This window comes from Adiantum capillus-veneris, chromosome 25 (assembly GCF_014529385.1).
Source record: "Adiantum capillus-veneris isolate H3 chromosome 25, ASM1452938v2, whole genome shotgun sequence".
NCBI classification, from domain to species: Eukaryota; Viridiplantae; Streptophyta; class Polypodiopsida; order Polypodiales; family Pteridaceae; genus Adiantum; species Adiantum capillus-veneris.
In genome coordinates, this window is record NC_140955.1 from 63,994,424 (window position 1) to 64,012,554 (window position 18,131).

At 41.5% G+C, this 18,131-nt stretch overlaps 1 pseudogene; it reads left to right on the forward strand.

Annotated features, from left to right (window-relative positions):
* The first annotated feature begins 13,660 nt into the window (after positions 1-13,660).
* Positions 13,661-16,338, forward strand: LOC147424999 (aldehyde oxidase GLOX pseudogene; annotated as a pseudogene).
* Positions 16,339-18,131: the final 1,793 nt, after the last annotated feature.

Below are 18,131 nucleotides of genomic sequence, written 5' to 3' on the forward strand. Positions count from 1 at the left end.
TGGAAGTGTGCTTTGTGGAAATATGTAAAGTGATTGAGGATTTTAAAATTTAGGAGGATTCAATGTCAATGATGTTGGAAATAGGGTTGCAAGAAAACACACACAGCTTGGAGAAGATGAAGAAGCTCAAGGCACACAACATAGAGTATTATTACTTACTGTGTAATGAAAAGATAAGTTAGCCCTAGAGAAATGGACATGTATATAATGCACGGGGGGAAAAACCTCCTAGTGAAGGAAAAAATGCCCAGGCAGTCCTAAGTGTATTCACACACATCACTACCACATGTATATGGTAATAAATTCCCCCTGGGAGTGATGCAGTGAACAAGAGTTGCTGGCACATAATATGTAGGGAATTCACATGCCCTAAGTGCATGATCAATCCACAAAGGGAAGTAAGTCCAAATCTTTGCGTAAAGCTTCGAACTTCACGAGACAATGCATTTGTGAATAGATCTACAAGGTTGTCCTCTATTGGCTTCTTGTGATATGCATGAACTGTTGAAGCATGAAACAAAAACCACTTGTGGACACTCATGTATCAAAACAACCAGCCCAATTTGAGTCTAAAAAATCATGTAAATCTGGCAACAATGATCCATCCTTGAGATAAAACAAGCCAAGATGCAAAGTGCCACTTAAGTAGCAAAGAAATCCTCTTGACAGCCTACCAATGCTTAGACCTTGGGCTATGCATAAATATGTTGACATGTGAGACTTCAAACTGAATATCTGACCTTGTCCTGTATACATAAATAAGGCATCCAATAGTAGTTTGGTAAGGAGTGACATCGGCAAGATCACCAGCATCATGAAGAATCAACCTCAAACCTGTTTCCATGGGAGTAGCAATGAGTTTGCAGTCCTCAAGTCCAAACTTACATGGCAATGTCTCTATGTAACTTGTGTGACACAAGGCACCATCACACACTATATGCCCAAGTAAGGATGAAATAGCCACAAATCTTTCATCTTGAAAGTAGCATTAAAATCAGTCTCAAATTTAGCAATCTATGTCTCATTGGGTCTAGTGATCAGAAAATCATCAACATAAAGAACGACGATGAGAAGTACATCACCCTCACACTTTACATACAAAGTGCTTTCTGTTGGACTGTTATGAAAGCCTCATTTAACTAAATGAGTATCAGCTTTCTCATACCAAGCACGAGGATCTTGCTTCAACCCATAGAAAGCTTTCTTACATTTACACATTTTTATCTTCCAGCCTTCTAATGACAAAACGGCAAGGCTAAGTTACATAAACTTCCTCAAATATGTCGCCATTCAAGAAAGCAGTAACAATTTCCGATTGATATATCACATCCAAAATGAACTACCAATGCACATAGAAAACACAAAGTAGTCATACATCAAGTGGGAGCAAAAGTCTCTTCATAATCTATGCTTTTTTGCTATGCATAACCCTTTGCAACAAGACGAGCCTTATAGTGATCAATCTTACCATGCAGCTTACATTTTGTAAACCCACTTTGTAACAACTATCTTTTTGCCAGGAATCTAAACGAGTATGATCAGACAAAGGTGCATCCAATTTACTGTCACGTAAAGTATGCACCAGCCAGTCATTTTGGCATACCTCTAGCCTGCTCATTCTTAGCCCTTTCTGCATCAAGTACATCATGTACAATATGCATCAATTAATAGGCTGACCTATAGCATTTTTGAAACCCCCATAGGTTGTACATTTGCCTCATTAGAATTTACATTCAAGTTTCCACCACTAAAAAGAGACAATAAATTGTCATAAATGTCATGTGAGCTTACATTACTGTCTCTAGTACATGACAGCAAGGAACAGAATCTTTCAAAAGCACAACATCTTGTGAAACCAAGATATCCTTTTTTGGTAGATGGTACAACCTGTAACCTTTGCTTTCAATATTGTAACCAATAAAAATGCATTTAACATCCTCATCATCCAATTTTTTGTGATGCATTTGTGGCACCAAATCATAAGCTAAATAGCAAAAAATGCACATGTGATCAATAGAAGGCTTTCTATCATGCCATGCTTCATATGGAGTCATATACTACAGAGCTTCCATAGGACACCTTATATAAGTAACACACATGATGGACTCAAGCCAAAACAAATGTGGTAAAGCTTGAATCTTGACCATACATCGTTCCATCTCCATAAACGACTTGTTTTTTCTTTCAATAACACCATTCTTTTTAGGTGTATATGGCACTGTCTATTGGTGTTTTGATCCATGACTAGTCAGAAATGCATTAAACTCATGAGACATGTACTCCCCCCTCGATCTGAGCAGAGGGTACCCATAGTACATTTAGAGACATTTTCAACCATAGCTAGAAATTTCTTGAAGCACATAAACAATTCGGACTCAGCTTTAAGCGGATACACCTGTGCATGCCTGGAGTAATTATCAATGAAAGTCACGACGTACAGGTAATTGCCTAAGGACGAAGTTTGCATAGGCCCACAAACATCACTATGCACAAGATGCAACCTACATGTAGCCCTTACTGGACCATCCTTTGGAAACTTTGAATGCTGCATCTTACCCAAAATATAGCCTTCACAAACATGCTTCACATGTGATTTAAGAGGCGGCAAAGAAGCAACCATACGAGATTTTTGCAAACACAGCAAACTAGCAAAATTAAGATGCCCAAACGTGCATGTCAAAGTTTTGCATCTGAAATAGCCTTTGAAGCCACAACTGCATTTGCAATATTCTGTCCACACTTGTCATACAAAGTGAGCTTATACAGCCCACGACACAAAATAATAGATGCAACAATTTTATCGTCAAAATTGAGATCATGAATTGTACATCAGTCATCCACAAATTTGACAAAAAGAACAATTTTAGCAAGTGCAGATACAGATAAAAGATTCTTCTTGATCCCATGTACATAAAGTGCATCAACAAATGTGAAAAAAGTGCCATTCTTAATAGTAAGCACAATCTTTCCAACTCCTTGGACCGGATAAGAGGCATTGTTGGCACAAGTGAATGTATTCCCATGAGGGACAGCCTCGAGAGAGGTAATGTCATAAATCTAACATCTAACCAACCCAAATGATTTTCTCATATTAAACTGATCATTTAATGTGGAAGAATAAACGAGAACAAGGATTAAGATATAGACATGTGCTTATAGATATATCTCAACACGAGGCCAATGGTAAAGGGGCCCAAATGAGAGATGGTATATCAAAGAGCAGGACTAACCAATGGAGCATAAGACCTTAGGGTTAGCTTCATTGAAGACCTCCAATAGCTAGTGTAAAAGTCATTTGACCTTAGGTAAGTTAGGGTTGAGCTTGAGGTGGGAACCCGGCCCAAGATTAAGGTGCTTGAGGTGCTTGTCGTGCTTGATGACTGAGGTTCTTGAGATGCTTCAGGTGCATGTCATGCTTGAGATGCTAGGGTTGTACTTGAGGTGAGAACCCAACCCAAGCTTAAAGTTATTAAGGGCCAACCCTCTGGTGGGAACTGGGCCTAAGCATGAGGGGCTTGAGGTGTCAAAAAGTCAAATCCAATCCCTACAAGGAGGGGGCGATCCCTACAAGAGGGGGGATGAGAGAGAACACCCACACACTCACACAAGGCATGCTTGGTACAAAGAAAGAAAAAGGGACACTTGTCAAGTTCCTCCTCATGTTGCCCTCATGGTGTGCCTGAAGCCTATTGATTGGCCACGCAAGGGGTCCAATGATAATTTAAGTGATTTAATTAATTATCTTTGCATTTATCAAGTCCTCTCTCTCAAAGGGGAAAGGGAGACACTTGTCCCAAGGCTACCCTTGTTGCTTGTAACACCTCCGGCTTGTGATTGGCTAAGTCTGGAGGGGTCCAATGAGCTTCAAGCATGAGCTACAAGGGGCGGTCCACCAAAGCAAGCTAGGGGGTTTCTCGAGGGGTATACTCTCCCACACACACTCTCATTATGCATTGTGAAAAGTGCAAGAGCTCCCTCTCCTTCTTCAAGAAAGTAGAGGTTGAGAGCCTACACCAACACTCTTGGCTATGGAGTGCAAATCCAACCAAGAGCCATGCTTCAATGCTTAAGCTTGCCATCTTCTCCATCTTCATTATTATGCTATTATGTATGCTAACAAGAAGAGTTATGATAAGTGAGGAACTAATTCTTTCTCCTATGAAATGTTTCTTCTTCCTCTTTCCTTCCCTCATTCTCTGCTAGCTCTCTCCACCTTCGAAGGTGTTTGAGGTCTTGCGACTGAGGCTTGGGATAGTTAAATCTTTCTTCAAATTTTATGTTATGCTTGTGATGCATGAAGCTTTCCATCTTCATTGCATCATCTAGGTCACAAGTAACACAAAGATTGTATTGTAGCAAGTCTCTCTTGATGGAAGAAATCATAATACAAATGCCTATTGGAGGGGGGATAGGCTCCACATAAATCCGGTCCTCAATTGTTGTCATGTTCTCTAAATTCTCTCTCTTGCAAAAGTATTGTTCATGCCAAGTTAACTAATTGATATGATTATGTTGCTATCTTCAATTATGTTCACCCGCAAGTAATTTCTCAAAAGTACTCTCATTAATTTCCGCTACTCTCAAGTTAAATAGGCCAATTCCATTACATTGGTATCAGAGCATTTGGTTTCTCTTTTCTTACTTAAGAAGAGATGTCCTTAAGTAGCCTGTAAATGGTTGATTTTGTTAATTACATTAGGGTAAGTGGAACTGGGATCTATTATCGATTTTGTTGAGTGCACACCTCGGGAGCTTTCGACTTAACAATGGAGTCTTTTTAGACTTGCCTACGCTTTACCATTATTGAGCCATAAGACGTCCGAAAGGAGATAGCCCTCGGCAACTCTAAACTATGTTAGACTTACTCCACTACTCTCTATAATTAACCACTTCGAGCCGTGGGTGTAGATACTTAAGACCCAATTTTCAAAGGCTAAGAGGAGTGGCAACTAAGGTTTTGAATTGCCAAAGCATACACTAAGTACATACATAAATTTTGTTAACATGGCTGACAATAACCAAGAGAGTAGAATGAACATTGATAGTTTTGATTTTGCACATGAAGATGCTAATGATGATGCCCCCATGTTGGTGAATTATCTCGTAACTAAGTTGCAGCAAGCTATGGGCAACCCTGCTTTGCAAGCCGAAATTACTCAACAACTTCGTGCTTATGGGATTTCCCTTCCTCTCCAAGAGGAAAGAGAGCTTAGGAGGCCTCTTGAAGAGACCCCCAAAAGAAGACTCTCTCTCATACAAGAGGAGGAAACCAAAGAGCAAGAAAGCAATAAAACTTAAAGCTCCTCTGAAGATGTGGCTCCACGAAGACGGCGGTCTAAACGATCGGCCACTCCTCCCAAGAGGAAAAGATCAACACACAGTCCTTCTCCTCGTCACTCCGAAAGGGAAGAGAGGAAACAAAGGAAGAAAAGGGCAAGAAGGAGATCACCCTCTTCTCCTTCTTCTTCACCTTCCTCCCCTTCCAATGAAAGTTATGGCTATTCTCCTAGCTATTCTCTCCTCTTGTATCCTCCTAGAGAATGCAGGAGGACATCGCAAATCATACCCTGCATGGCAAAGGTCACAAAAGCTAAAGAAGTTCAAGGAGGGAGAAAAGAGCATCTCTTTTCTCACCTATGATGGCACCTTTGGTGCTACCGACAAAAGGGAAGAGAGGAAACAAAGGAAGAAAAGGGCAAGAGAGGAAACAAAGGAAGAAAAGGGCAAGAAGGAGATCACCCTCTTCTCCTTCTTCTTCACCTTCCTCCCCTTCCGATGAAAGTTATGGCTATTCTCCTAGCTATTCTCTCCTCTTGTATCCTCCTAGAGAATGTAGGAGGACATCGCAAATCATACCCTGCATGGCAAAGGTCACAAAAGCTAAAGAAGTTCAAGGAGGGAGAAAAGAGCATCTCTTTTCTCACCTATGTGGCCTTTGGAGATGAGGGCTTCACGGAGTCCTCCAAGCTAGCCTTCGTGGCAATGGCAAAGCCCCAAAGACATGGAAAACTCTACGAGTTTCCATCATGAAGCAATTTCTTGCAAGCGATGCAAAGGACGAAGTGCTTACCAAATGGTGCAGCTTTAAGCTTCTCTCTCATGAGTCTATCCACAAGTATGTAGAAAATTTTTGGAATTTACATCTCAAGGCTATTGTCTTTCAAAAGATAGACTTTGCCGAGCAGTGGCAGCAATTTTGTGCAGGATTACCTGAAGAGATGACCGAATACATCAACTCTCAACGGCCTGGTTCTATTAACAAAGTAATCCATCACAGCATGGTTGCTTCACGCATCAATTTCCATCAAGGGGCTAGACGGAATGTCAAGCCCATGGAAAACAAAGACAAAAATTATGTAAAGGGAAAAACCAATGCTCAAAATTCTTCCCAAGGCACTTCCAACAACAACAACAAAATTTGGTCCAAGGAGACTTGGGAGTTTACAAAGGAAAAAAATAACTCTCTCCTGAAGAGTTTGAAGCTTTTCGCAAGGACCATAAGTGTTTCAAGTGTGGGGAGCAAGGACATCGCTATCGTTCTTGCCCCAAAAAGAATGCTCGCAATGAGACTCCTAGGGCTTCCACCATTGAAGCTCCAAAAGAGGATTCTCATTGCAAAGGATCATCACTATCCTATGCTTGGGGAAAGGTGAAAGAGCATGATGCCTTCATCTTGTTTGACCCTAGCTCTACTCACAACTTCATATCAATGAAGTTGGCCAGCAAGTTGGGCTTTCAAGATTTCCAGATGGGAGATATGGTAATGGATGACACAACTTTCAAGGGATAGCAAGCCTCCGTTACTCCCTTAATTGGGAAGTTGAGGCTTCATGGCCAAAGCTATGTCGACAAAGAAGACTTTTTCATCTCTCTTCTCCAACATGAGGATGCTATCCTAGGGGCGCCATGGTTTGATCTCATGGTTGCCAATATGAAGTTCCCTAAAAGGAGAATCTACTTCACCTACAAGGAATAGAACATGTATATAGACGCTAGTGAGCGTGGTTGCACCATTCCACTTGTAAATTCTCTTGCTTTTGATAAATCAATGAAGAGCTCAGTTTTTGCGTACATGATTTTTGTCAAAGAGTCTCTAAAAGATCCTAATGTTTCATCAAATGTAAATGGTAGGAATCAAGAAGAGTTAGACTTGTCTACTTTTCTAAAAGGATTCCAAGATGTGTTCATCGATGATATCCCTATGGACTTACCTCCTAAAGGAGGAGATGATGACCATTGCATTGAGCTCCTTCCAGGAAGCTCACCGCCTAACAAGCCTCTTTATCGAGTCTCACAAGCTCAACAAGAGGAGATCATGAGGCAAGTACATGAATTGGTAGACAAAGGGATGGTGAGGCCTAGTTCCTCTCCCTTTTGTTCTCCAGTCCTTTTAGTGCAAAAGAAAGATGGTTCATACCGTATGTGTGTGGACTATCGAGCACTAAACCATATCACTATCAAAAATAGATTTCCCATGCCTCGGGTGAGAGATCTACTTGATGAGCTACAAGGCTCTACCTACTTCAGTAGGATTGACCTTAAGAGTGGCTATCATCAAATAAGGATAGTGCATGAAGATATCTTAAAGACCACGAACAATGTTTGGTCTTTATAAATATCTAGTCATGCCTTTTGGCTTGACTAATGTACCAGCTACATTCAATGATCTAATGGATAAAATTTTTAGACCATACTGCAAATTCACTGGAGTGTTCTTTGATGATATCATCATCTACTCCAAGTCTTTGGAGGAACATAAGCAGCATCTCAAAGTGATTTTTGGCAAGCATTGAGGGAGAATAAGCTTTTTCTCAACCAAAAGAAAAGCGAATGTTTTCTTCAAGAGATTCAATACCTAGGTCATTTTATCTCTCAAGATGGTATCCGTATGGATCCATCAAAGTTAGAGGTAATAAAAGCATGGCATAATCCAAGGAATCTACATGAGCTAAGAAACTTTATTGGTATGTGCGCATACTATAGACGCTTCATAGCAAAATTCTCTCAAGTAGCAGGACCACTACATCACTTAACTAAGAAGAATGTTGAGTATGTATGGACTGCTAAGGAGAAAAATGCTTTTAACAAGCTCAAGGAAAATCTTACCTCTCAACCAATCCTCGTCCTTCCCAATCTCTCAAAACCATTTGAGGTCCAATGTGATGCTTGTGGTGACTGCCTTGGAGTTGTTTTGCTTCAAGAAGGGCATGCCATAGAATATAAGAGTCGAAGGCTGAATATTGATGAACGAGTCTTAGGCATTTATGAGAAAGAGCTTTTAGCTATTCTACATGCCCTAGACACATGGAAGCACTACTTAATAGGGACTCCATTCATTCTACAAATCGATCACCAAACTCTCAAGTATTTCATGACACAAACCAAGCTTTCTGGTAAACAAATGAGGTGGAAAAATTTTCTTTCTCAATTTAATTTCCATATTGCTCACATTGCTGGTAAGCACAATCAAGTGGCTGATGCACTTTCACGACGACCAAAAGTTAATGCGGTGTCTATAGCTACTCACAATTATCTATCCTTAATGATAGATATGTATGCTATTGACCCTAATTTTAGAGACATAATATCAGCCCTTGCTTTGGGGAAGAAAGAGGAACCATTCACCTTGCAAGATGGTTCTTCTCCACGGCAATAGGCTATGTGTTACCTATTCCCTTCATGAGAAAGTTATGTATGAATCCCATGCTCCTCCCTATGCGGAGCATAGAGGTATTCAACCTACTCTCCGAGGAGTAGAGACGTACTTCTATTGGCCTACCATGAAAGTGGACTTAGAAGAGTACATTTCAAAATGTGTAATATGCCAAAAGACCAAGTATGATACAGGGAAGCAACTTGGATTACTCCAGCCATTGCCTATCCCAAATTCACCATGGGAGAATATATCCATGGATTTCATCTTTGGATTGCCCAAGTCTATCCATGGGAATACGGGAATATGAACAATAGTCGACAGGTTTAGCAAACAAGCACACTTTATTCCTATCAAAAAGATTATTAAGGCACACCAAATGGCAACTCTCTTCATATCTCAGATTTTCAAACACCGTGGATTACCCACATCCATCGTGCCAGATAGAGATCCTAGTTGAACAGCAATTTTTGAAAAGGTCTCTTTGAAAATCTAGGAACAAGATTGAATTTCTCTTCGGCGTATCACCCACAAACGGATGGCCAAAGTGAGATAGCCAATCTTACGATACTCGATCTACTCAAGACCTGTGTTACTGAAGTAGATCAATGCTCACAATGAGAAAAGTACTTACCTCTTGTAGAGTATGCCTACAATAATACTGTATATACTTCTACGGAAAAAGCACCTTTTGAGGTCATTGAGGGAAGACCTAAAAGTCCCTTGCTACTCAGAGTACATGGGAAGATCTTCGTTGCCGATGAGTATAGCCGTGACCTACAAGAATCTTTTCAAAAGATTAAGGAGGCTATATCCATCTCTCAATAAAGGCAAAAAGCGGCTGCTACTCACACGCACAGAAGGGCCTTAACGTTCAAAGAAAATGATTGGGTATTACTTAAGTTTCCTGAGGCTCAATTAAGGCAAACGACGGGCAAAAATCCTACGTGCCATCAAAACTATTATGTTAAGTTAGCAAAAAGATACTATGGTCCTTTCCAAATCTGGAAGCCCATCAATGAGATGGCTTATCAACTCAAGTTCCCCAATCATTGGCTCATACACAATGCCTTTTATGTAATCCTACTTAAACCCTACAAAGGAGAGCCACCAAATGAACCAATTATTGAAGACCCTCCCGAAGTTGAAGACCAAGAAGAGGAGCTACAACCTGAAGCTATTCTTTGGCATGAAGACAAGGTACTACAACATGGTAAGATTATCTGACGGTATCTTATTAAGTTCAAAAATTATCCTTTTGAAGATGCTAGATGGATGCAAGGAATACAGCTTAAGGATAGTATGAACCTTGTCTATGCTTACAATGCTACATTAGAGTAAGCAAATGTACAAATTTCTTTTAAATGACCCATGTTTTTGTCTTATAAGACTAGTTCTTTTTTTTAATTGTGCACAAGTTTAAATAGTACGCATGCTTAGAATCATGTTTGTGATGACGATGTCTCTCAAACACCAAGTAGAATTTTTCACTCTACTTTGGGAGAATGAAACGAACTAAAGAGCAGACATGCTTGCAGCATCTATGTCTCCCAAGCACCAAATGGATTAGTCATCCATCTCGGAAAGATCTTGTAGGGTAAAAAGGGATCCTCTACCCGCTAAGTAAGATTGACTAATGACTAAGGCTTTATCTCTTCTACCTCATAGTCAAGGATGACTATGATTTCAAGAGAGAGGTAATGTCATAAAATCTAATATCTAACCACCCCAAATGATTTTCTCATATTGAACTGATCATTTAATAAACCGGAACAAGGTTTAAGATATAGACATGTGCTTATAGACTACCTCAACAAGGAGCCAATGGTAAAGGGGCCCAAATGAGAGATGGTCTATCAAAGAGCAAGGCTAACCAATGGATCGTAAGACCTTACGGTTAGCTTCATTGAAGACCTCCAATAGTTAGTGTAAAACATCTTTGACCTTAGGTAAGCTAGGGCTGAGGAGCTTGAGGTGGGAACCCGGCCCAAGCTTAAGGTGCTTCAGGTGCTTGTCGTGCTTTATGACTGAGATGCTTGAGGTGCTTGTCATGCTTGAGATGCTAGGGCTTTACTTGAGGTGAGAACCCAGCCCAAGCTTAAAGTGCTTAAGGGCCAACCTTGTGGTGGGAACTGGGCCTAAGCATGAGGGGCTTGAGGTGTCAAAAAGTCAAATCCAATCCCTACAATGAGGGGGCTATCCCTACAAGAGGGGGGATAAGAGAGGACACCCACACACTCACACAAGGCATGCTTGGTACAAAGAAAGCAAAAGGGACACTTGTCAAGTTCCTCCTCATGTTGCCCTCATGGTGTACCTGAAGCCTATTGGTTGGCCACCCAAGGGGTCCAATGATAATTTAGGAGATTTAATTAATTTTCTTTGCATTTATCAAGTCCTCTCTCTCTCAAAGGGGAAAGGGGGACACTTGTCCCAAGGCTACCCTTGTTGCTTGTAATACCTCCGGCTTGTGGTTGGCTAGGCGTGGAGGGGTCCAATGAGCTTCAAGCATGAGCTACAAGGGGAGGTCGACCAAAGCAAGCTAGGGGGTTGCTTGAGGGATATACTCTCCCCACACACACTCTCATTATGCTTGTGCAAAGTGCAAGAGATCCCTCTCCTTCTCCAACAAGTAGAGGTTGAGAGCCTACACCAACACTCTTGGCTATGGAGTGCAAATCCAACCAAGAGCCATGCTTCAATGCTTAAGCTTTTCATCTTCTCCATCTTCATTACTATGCTATTATGTATACTAGCAATAAGAGTTATGATAAGTGAGGAGCTAATTCTTTCTCCTATGAAATGTTTCTTCTTCCTCTTTCCTTCCCTCATTCCCTACTAGCTCTCTCCACCTTCGAAGATGTTTGAGGTCTTGGGACTGAGGCTTGGGATAGTTAAAGCTTTCTTCAAAGTTTATGTTATGCTTGTGATGCATGAAGCTTTCCATCTTCATTGCATCACCTAGGTCACAAGGAACACAAAGATTGTATTGTAACAAGTCTCTCTTAATGGGAGAAATCATAATACAAATGCCTATTGGAAGGGGGGCCGGCTCCACATAAATCCGGTCCTCAACTTTTGTCATGTTGTCTAAATTCTATCTCTTGCAAAAGTATTGTTCATGCCAAGTTAACTAATTGTTATAATTATGTTGATATCTTCAATTATGTTCACCCGCTATGCTCACAATGTAATTTCTCAAAAGTATTCTGATTAATTTCCGCTACTCTCAAGTTAAATAGGCCAATTCCATTACAAGTAAACAAGTCACAATGTGATGTAATGTGCTTTGTAGCACCACTATCAAAGTACCACACATGTGAATCTGTAGCAACTGACATACATGCATCATGGAAAAAAGAATCAGAAGTGCACTATGCAATAAATGTCCATTGTGCATCTACATTAGCATCATAATCTCCTATCACAAAAGATTCTAGAAAAATTGTACTTATAGTAGAACCCGCCTCTTTCTTCTTGGCCTCTTCTGCCTTCAATTTCGGACATTGCCTTATCAAGTGATCGTTAGCTTTGCAATAATGGCAACGCGTCTTCTTTTTCCCTTTTCACTAGAATTCCAAGACGAGGTGTTTCCAGTAGAAGCATCAGGAACAAGTGATTTGCCACTCCCGCTGAAGAACCATGAGAAGTGGCTACATTGCTTACCACCTTCTCTTTGAGCAGCAATAAAAGCGTGTTCAACTGCACGTTGGTTTATCCCATTTTTCTTGAAAATGACTCCTACAATAGCAATGTGCATAATGCATCAAACTTGACAACATCAGGATTTCCTTGGGTCATAAGCCTTGGATCATAAGTCTCCAAGTACTAGCAAAGGTCTGATAGGAATCTGGCAATGCATCAAGAATAGTCTACATAAGGGATCTTTTTGAAATGACTTCGCCTGCAAAAAAGATTTTCTCATTAATATTCTTACATATAAGCAAGACTGGTTGACATATCCTCTACTAACTTCCACATTCTACCTTTCCCAAAGTTAGTTTCCAAATGGCGTGCATGTTTCTTTCAAATGGATTTTTCTATCCTTGAAGAAGAAAAGACTCTCTTCAAAGCATCATTAAATCTATCACAATCCCTTCTACCATGATCAGTGCTATCACACCATATGCACTCATGTATGAAGCCTTCTTTACTTGTGAGATTTTTGTTTTGACGGTTGCCCCTTTTCTTTTAGACCTTGCTAGTTTGAGCTTCATTTCATGCACCTCTTTGACAAGATCATCTAGCATAGAAGGTTCATCACTCTCTTGATTCACAATTATTGGCTTTATGGCATTCTTGGTGGGCTATAAGGAGAAGTCATACTATTTACCATCACCTTGTCTCTACCACGTTGTCTCTTGGCGAGTAGTTAGATTGCATCTTCAACCTCCTTCCATTCAGTCTTCAAGTCTTGTTATGTGTCCTTGTGTTTCAAAATTAGCACCAGCTTCAATTAAAGGCCTTTACCTATACCTTGTAAATATTGTTCAGTCTTTTTGGCACCCTGTCCTCTTGCTAACAAGTGATAAGCCATAGTACCCCCTTTTTGAGATGACAAAAATAAACTCTCACCCCAGCTGCTTCGCGTTGGGTTCACCAAAAAGTATGTCGAAAAAATTGTGGTCTAGTTGAGGTGCCCTCACAAGCTCAAATACAAGAAGAGAGGCGATGCTGCATTACACGCTTATCAAACAACATGGAGTGAATACATAGAAGTGGGATAATTTGCACGTTTTCATCCATTAGCAAGTAACCCCCTTGCTTCCCTATATGGCCAAATTGTTGATGTGTCATTCTTCGTGCATTTCCATCCAAAATAGAGTTTTTTTTTTTTCTAGCTAGACTACAAAAGGTTCTACAGATGGTTCACCTTCACTCAAGGAGCAGTAACCATAAAACTCAGCTCAAGAATTTAGTGCAGAACATTTATAACAACTACAAGGTTAAGGAAGGTGTATGAGAAGACATTAAGAGAAGGCTCAACAAAACTTGGAAGACCAACTGGAGCTGTAAACAATGGTGCTACAGGTTTATGTGTCTATGGATCTACCCCATCTCTACAAAGCATAGCACCTTGCTATGGCTCATAATTCATCAGGGAGTGTGGTGTGGTAAAAAAGCCAAACAGATTGGAGCAAGTGATGGGCTTTGTAGAGGATGTCACATACAGGTTGAAGATGTATCTCATTTGTTCTATAGATGCAAATCATCTCAAAATGCTAGCTTCAATTCTAGAAAGCAGATGTGCGTTCAAGATGCAACCAGTAGATGTTAAAGACATTCTTCTTGGTAATTGTCGTCGAAATGGATATTCCATTCCAATATGGAATATTTGGAGAGGAGTCTTTCTACGGTTCATTTGGATAAACAGGCTGGCTGCTGTATATGGGCAGTCAACCCTTCACCCCAATCTCCTCATTGTAGAGCTCAAGAAGGTCTCTTCAAAGTTCACTTTTATGCAAAGAAAGCAAGGATACTCAAACACCGTAAACCAAATGTAGAACCCACAAGGACGTAATGGAGTACAAATAGCTCCTGATCCCACCAAAACGTTGGCAGCTCAATGTCCTGATTGGCTGCAAGGTAGCATTGCCAGCAAAGACGGGACTCACTATTTTGAGTTTGGACTTACGATTGTAATAGGCGAGGCGAACGTGGAGGCAAGCGTCCAATGTTCCACCCGTTGATGGCCACCGATGTTTTGGCACGAAGATTATATAGAGCTGGCAACAAGACTGCGTGATACACACACACACACACACACACACACATTTTTGAAGCAATAGAGCACCATAGACATAAGGGGTACACACATACCCCCAGATCAAGATCAAACCCATCACAGACCTACATTCCTTCTGAAGCATGCAACGACTTGCCATCCATCACCACAAGATCCAAATTTCACAATGTAGGCAAATTTCTCTCCTGCTTCTGGTGTCCACTTGCATAATTGTTACTTGGCTTTCAGCTTTGCCTGCCCAAGCTGCCAACACAGGGAAATGGGCCACCTTATTGACCCCGGGAATTTCAGCAATGCACATGGCCACCACCAGGTTCAACAAGGTGATTGTGTTCGACAGGACCGATTTCGGACCCTCGCAAATGCGGCTACCCAATGGTAGATGTCGCGACAACCCCAATGACCTGGCCCTCAAAAGAGACTGCTATGCACATTCTTATGAGTATGATGTCTCTAGCAACAGGGCACGCCCTTTAATGGTGCTCACAGACACTTGGTGCTCCTCGGGTGCGTTTGTCGCAAACGGTACACTGCTTCAAACAGGGGGCTTCAATGATGGAGCCACAGCCATCCGCTACTTTCAACCCTGCGTGGGTGCCACTTGCGACTGGCTAGAGACGGGCCACCTCTCTGCTGCTCGCTGGTATGCCTCTAACCAAATCCTCCCTGACAACCGCGTCATTGTTGTCGGAGGTCAGCGTGCCTTCAGCTATGAATTTCTCCCCAAGAAAACATCAGCTGAAACTGCCATTCCTCTAGGCTTCCTCACCAAAACCCACACCCCCAATATAGAAAACAACCTTTACCCATTCATCCACCTCTCCTCTGATGGCAATCTCTTCATCTTTGGCAACAAGCAATCCATCCTCCTCAACTACAAGACCAACAGAGTGGTGAAGACATTCCCTGACCTTCCTAGCGGTCCACGAAACTATCCCTCGTCCGGATCGTCGGTAATGCTGCCGCTCCGGCATACAGACGGATTTAAGATAGTGGAGGTGATGATATGCGGAGGCAGCCCTGACGAAGCCTTCAACTCGGCAGGCATGGGGGTGTACATGGATGCACTCAATGACTGTGGGAGGATGGTGATAACAGATGCAAAGCCGAAGTGGGTGATGGAGAAGATGCCAGCACCCAGGGTGATGGGGGACATGCTCCTTCTGCCAACAGGCGATGTGCTGATAATCAATGGGGCAGAGCAAGGGACAGCAGGATGGGGGGCGGCAAAGAAGCCAGCACGTGCGCCATTTCTGTATTCGCTAGGGAGGCCGGCAGGGCGGCGATTCGTGGTATTTGCGGCAAGCGACATTCCACGAATGTATCATTCAACAGCGAATGTGCTTGCAGACGGGAGGGTGCTGGTGGGGGGGAGCAACACGAATGTGGGATACGTCTTCGAGGGGGTCGAGTTTCCAACTGAGCTGAGGCTGGAGGCATTTAGCCCATATTACCGGCATGCAGGCTACAGTGCCTGGAGGCCGAGCATAAGGAGGATGTCTACCACAGAGGTGAAGTATGGGGGAAGGTTCGTGGTGAAGTTCACGGTGGCGACGCCGCCTGCGCCGGCCGAGCTCTTGTTCAATATGTATGCGCCGCCCTTCACAACGCATTCCTACTCCATGAATCAGCGCATGCTCTTCCTGGCCTTCTCCTTCAGCACTGCGCAGTTACGGAATGCGAGCTCTGCCACGTCCTACGAGGCCGTCGTGAGCGCCCCGCCTTCCTCTGTGGCGGCCCCCTCTGGGTTCTACATGCTCCGCGTCGTCAACCGCGGCGTCCCTAGCTCTGCCACTTGGATTCGCATTTCTTGACACAAACATTCTTTCTAATTATTCTTTTCTCTGGAGCATAGAAACATTCTTTGTAATTGTAATTTGGAGAAATGAGTATACAATAACTAGAGGAATGCACACTGTGAGCGGATCACGGCTCGCTCTCTCCAATTAAGGATTCGACTCTAGTCTCTCTCTCTCTCTCTCTCTCTCTCTCTCTCTCTCTCTCTCATAACTTGTACGATAACTTGTTAATACGAAGTTAAAAACTTGTCCTCATGGTGTGTGTGTGTGTGTGTGTGCACGTGCGGGCGGGCGCATGGGAGAGTATGAATAAGAACATGAAATTGGAATAAATTTTCTATCACCCAAGTGTGGTAGATTGGTTATCTTAAGTAGCAGGCCTTGAGTTCAAGCCTTGCCGAATAGATCTTTGAGCTCTTGGGATTGTTCCTACGATTGTGTCTTCCTCTTCCACTTCTTCATTTCTTTCTTCTCTCTCTCTCTCTCTCTCTCTCTCTCTCTCTCTCTCTCATGGTTTGACCCTAGTAGTCTGTATCACTTAGATCCCATTGGACTCAACTTTATGACCCATTTAACATGGAATTATGTACTACAATAGCCAAACAATACTACCTACATTTATGCATAGACTCATACATTGATCCAACATGGCACTACTTGGCATTGATCAATTATATGAATTCTGTAATTTTTGAATGACAATTTGACACCAATAATGCCCTTTGAAGGGAGCAACAAAGGAGCACATTGTTTGCATTGCACGTAGAAGAAGTAAATGGGATCACTGTGGTAAGTCATCCTAGAGTCTACATTGTTGGCAACTAGTTAAAAGCACTTTAATCATCCAAAACATTTCCATTCTAGAGTAGCCAAACACACCAAAGAAGTATGGAAAATTTGGGGAAATCTTGTCTTGCAAAGACATCCATGAAATCACAATTGGCAAGCGGTTATTCTGAATGACATCAAGCGATAGACCATTTGAGCATACCTTTGCCTTAACGAAATTTAGAAAGAAGAATAATTATGACTTCATTCTTAGATGTTTATTTATGCATCCATTGCAAGATTTTCAAGGTTGAGAGTATTATTCTATCTATGTATTCCATCAAGAGACTATCCCAAAAATTAACATGAGAGAACATAGTTATTGTGATGTGAACAAATTGCCTATTGAAGACTTTGCTTTAGCAACATCTATACTCTTTATAATGGAGCTTAAATTTTTCAAGGAAGGAGAGACCCTCCATGTGTCACTCACTGCTTCACTCAAGAGAAAACCTCTCTAAAATGCAAAAGGGAGAGTAAGATTGTAAGAAACAAAGAGCATCTTTTGTCAAATGTAAAATCAAAAGAATTTCTTTTTCTTTAGTAGTAGAAAGTGCTTTAGTCATAGAAAGTCAAAGACTTTCATAGAAAGTCAAAGACTTTCTCCTTTACATAGAATAAATGTATTGGTTTAAATGCACATAACAAAAAGGAGACAAATTTAGTGGAGATTTTATTATTTGATAAGAATTTAATTTTTGAAGATATGTTTGATTTATTCTTTTCAAGAGGTTTTTTTCAAAACCAATATTGAACAAAAAATGTAAAGTTTTTATTTCTTTAAAGAGATTGAAAAAAAAAACAGCTCATGTGGTGTCTACTTGGGGTAGTTTCACTTTGAGAAAATACATGTGAATGAAGGAATAGTTATCCATGTTATTGACCATATGAGAGAGAGAGAGACACATTGCATGTGTGTGCGTGTACGTGCACGTGCACACGAGAGAGAGAGGGAGAGAGATTTTTCTTTCGAGCTCATAGGGCTCCGTCTCACCAAGGACACCCTTCAAGCCCTTCAAATCTCTTGGGGGGTCACTCAATATTTATGCGACTATCACATGAGTACAACAAAAGGGGTTTTTTTCCTAAGAGTTTCACATATAAA